At 42.9% G+C, this 3,615-nt stretch overlaps 1 long non-coding RNA gene across 1 annotated transcript; it reads left to right on the top strand.

The window, feature by feature from the left end:
• The first annotated feature begins 450 nt into the window (after nucleotides 1-450).
• Nucleotides 451-3,288, top strand: LOC105980468. Its single transcript, XR_001174746.1, has 3 exons — nucleotides 451-622; nucleotides 2,359-2,412; nucleotides 2,633-3,288. It is a non-coding gene; the product is annotated as an uncharacterized LOC105980468 (long non-coding RNA).
• The last annotated feature ends 327 nt before the right edge of the window (nucleotides 3,289-3,615 follow it).

Genomic DNA, 3,615 nt, shown 5'->3' with positions numbered 1-3,615 from the left:
AGAATGATTTCATCCTAATACTAGCAACTTTCTGCTGCTTCTGCATCATGTGTGTATGAGAGAAAGAGAGAGAGAGAAAGAGAGACAGAGACAGAGAGACAGAGAAAGAGACAGACAGAGACAGAGAGTCAGAGAGAAACAGAGAGAGAGAGAGAGAGAGAGACGGAGGGAGAGAGAGAGCCAGCGCTTAACCTCAGGGCCTGGGAGCTGGCCCAGAGCTTTTTTGTTCTAAGCTGCTGCTCTATCATTTGAGGTACAGTTCCACTTCCGGATTTTTGTTGGTTAACTTAAAATAAGAGTCTCATAAACTTTCCTGCCCAGACTGGCTTCAAACCTCAATCCTCAGATCTCAGTCTCGTGAGTAGCTAGACTCATATTGTATCAATATATATGAATATATATCAATCTCTTTCTATATCATATATGTAATATATATTCTTTTAACTGTCATAAAATATCGGATCACATTCACAGAAGAAGAAAATGAGTCCCTGTGACCTGGAGCTGCTCTGTTAACTACCTCAACTACCTAACTGCCTTTTCACATGTGTCGTTGCACACCGGCCTTCCAGGCACCAAGCACATGATGAATGATGCTGGTGGTGACAGAAGATCCATAGAGGTGAGTAAGGCAAACAGCCCCTATAAATTCCAAAAGCGAAGCCAGTTGTACAGGGGCCAATGTGTAGAGGCTTGGGCTGGGCAAGAAGAGAAATAGGGTCCAGGTGTGCGCACAGATGTCAGCCTGATTCCCACAGAGCTGGGAGGAGGCTGCCTCCTGTTTACAGGCACAGAACAGAGCTTAATAGGTGGTAGTGCATGCCTCTCTTTGCTCTGCTGCCCATCTCCACGTAGACTCCTGGGCCCTGCTGTTGCATCTTCCTGAGCCTTGGCAGCAGGCTTTCTTCCTAGCTGATGGCTATATGAAAGTTTCCCCCTGGGCATTGGTGGTTCAGGCCTGTAATCCTAGCTATTCAGGAGGCTGATATCTGAGGATCATAATCAAAAGCCAGCCCAGGCAGGACAGTCTAAGAGTCTTATCTCCAATTAACCTCAAAAAAAGCTGGAAGTATAGTTGTGGCTCAAGTGGTAGAGCACTAGCTTTGAGCAAAATAGCTCAGGCACAGCATCCAGGCCTGGCACCAAAAAATAGTTTCCATTTCTGTGCTTGGTAGGTAGTTTTCTCTACTTTGAAAAGAACCTTTAGGGCTGGGAATTTGGCTTAGTAGTAGCATGCTTCCCTAACATGCATGAAGCTCTGGGTTCAATTCCTCAGTACCACATAAACAGAAAAGGCTGGAACTGACACTGGTTCAAGTGGTAGAGTACTAGCCTTGAGCAAAAGAAGCTCAGGGACAGTGCCCAGTCCCTGAGATTAAGTCCCAGGATTGGCAAAAAAATGAAAAGAGCCCTTTATGAAATCTTCCTATAGTGATGATCTGCTGATCCCCACTGATCCCTGACTCTCTTTCTCTCTCTCTTTCCACCGTCCTACTCTTTCTCTCGCTGTCTACCTTTCACGCATACACACACACACATTCACACACACTCACACACATTCACACACACTCACACTCACACACACACACACACATACACACAGCCACAACTGAGATCTGTGATGGAATCCAACCAGGGCTCCCTGTGCAAACCATGTGAACTAAATCTCAGCACTTGATTCATAGATTCCTGACTTCAGAAAATGTGGAAACTGTAAGAAAAGAATGTGAAACAGGAAAACCATAGGACAAATACAATTACTTGTCTATAATGATAATCAAACCTCTACTATTTAAAATGAATGTGGGGAGGGGATTGGAGTACAGCTCAGTGGTAGAGAAGAAGGAATGCTTAATATGAACAAGGCTTTGGATTTGATCCCTAGCACTAAAAACAAATGAATAGATAAACTTCTTTTAATTAACTCTTGAACCATCAGAGGAATGCTTTGACTGGGCTTGCTGACTTTGAGTTTGGGTACTGCATGGGTCACTTTTAGGAAGGAAGTTGCCTCTAGTGTCGAGAAAGGGATGCTCATGGAACAAGGAGAGAGAAGAGTCAAGGATCCAGCTTTTGTTGTTCTTTCCATAGCTCCAACCTTGTTTCTCACCTGTTAGCTCCCCTTCTGAGTTCTTTCTAGAGACACAACTGGCACTGTCCACCCCTCAGCATGCTCCTGCCTCCTTCCCAGCTACTGTCTGTTCTACAAACTCCCATCCAGCAACCTCTGCCCTGTGGGATCACAAATACCTTTTGACAGCACCCATGGCTAACCCTTCTGATAGACAGAAGGCAGACAGCACCCTCCATTCACTTGAGGAGAGACTTCCACCTTTCTTCTATTTTGTTTTTGTATAGAAGAAACTTGAGAGTACCTTCCTGTGACAGCAGGTGATCCACATGGACGCTGTGGTGATCATTATTCCCCCCTCAAAAGCTTTGTGCCTCCATTTCAAACTTCTTTTATTTCCATGAAGAGAGAAAGAACCTGCTGAATTGTGTCTTCAATTCAAATGAAAATATTAGGATTTAATGTGATTCACATGGAGGGGTACGTTGTACACACAAGCTTTTTAAAAATAATTCTCAGGGGTTAAATAATTATCTTTCCTTTTTTGTTTTGTGGAAACAGTTTTTGCATTGAGCCATTCTTCAAGAGAGTGGGAGAAAAGCATCCAGAGAGGAAGCTGTGCTTAGCTGAAGGCTAATGCTCACGATTTGGATGGGATGCACAGAAGAGCCTCTGTTGAGCTGTCACAAAGGAGAACCAAAAGCTGGCAGTGCTGGTAAATAAAACTTTTGTATTTATATCTGAATATGAATAGCACTGCCACTTTCTTCACTAAGGATTTCCCCAGGCCCTGAGCTGTTAGACATTTGAGGAAAGCTATTCACCAAGACGCATGGCTTCACTGACACAATTCTTATTAACTTGCTTGAGTGACAGAAAGCTGGAGTTCCCTAAAAGACACTGAAAATGTACCAAAGACTTATTCATCTTTACCTTTCAAGCCAGTTGAAAATAAAAGCACTGAAACAAACAAGCAACTAAACAAAAAATAATAATAAAACCTTGTTTGTTAACTACTTAACTTTCCTTTGTATGCTTTCTTTTACAAAAGGCCTGAGCATGTTGCATGTAACTGGAGTTTAGATGGGGCTTGGATTAGGTCATCTGTGCTGTGTTCCATCAAGACAGGTGCCTTGGCATTAAGGCTCAATTCTTTCCTGGGGAAATGAAAGAAAAAAAAAGAGTTCTAGACAAAAGCAAGGCATTGAGATGATAGAATTAAAACCACCCTAGAAATAACCAGCTCAGTGGTAACATGCAATGTAATGCTTCATTTTATGTGTCAACTTGACTGGGCCACTAGGTGCCCAGATAGTCATGTTTGTGAATAAAGCTAACCTTTAAATAAATACACTGAATAAAGCATATTGTCCTGCCTAATGAAGGTGGGCTCCAACCAATCAGGTGAATGTCTGACTAGAACAAAAGCTTGACCATCCCCCTAGTAAGACAGAACATTGCTTCTTATAGGCTCTACAATAGTGTCTAGCCTTTGGAGTCAAACTGAGATGTTGACTCCAGAATTTTGTCCTTGTCAGCCTCCA

Source organism: Dipodomys ordii, unplaced genomic scaffold (genome assembly GCF_000151885.1).
Source record: "Dipodomys ordii isolate 6190 unplaced genomic scaffold, Dord_2.0 Scaffold9, whole genome shotgun sequence".
NCBI classification, from domain to species: domain Eukaryota; kingdom Metazoa; phylum Chordata; class Mammalia; order Rodentia; family Heteromyidae; genus Dipodomys; species Dipodomys ordii.
Note: the sequence above shows the minus strand (reverse complement) of the source record. Positions and strands in the feature narration are given on the sequence as shown.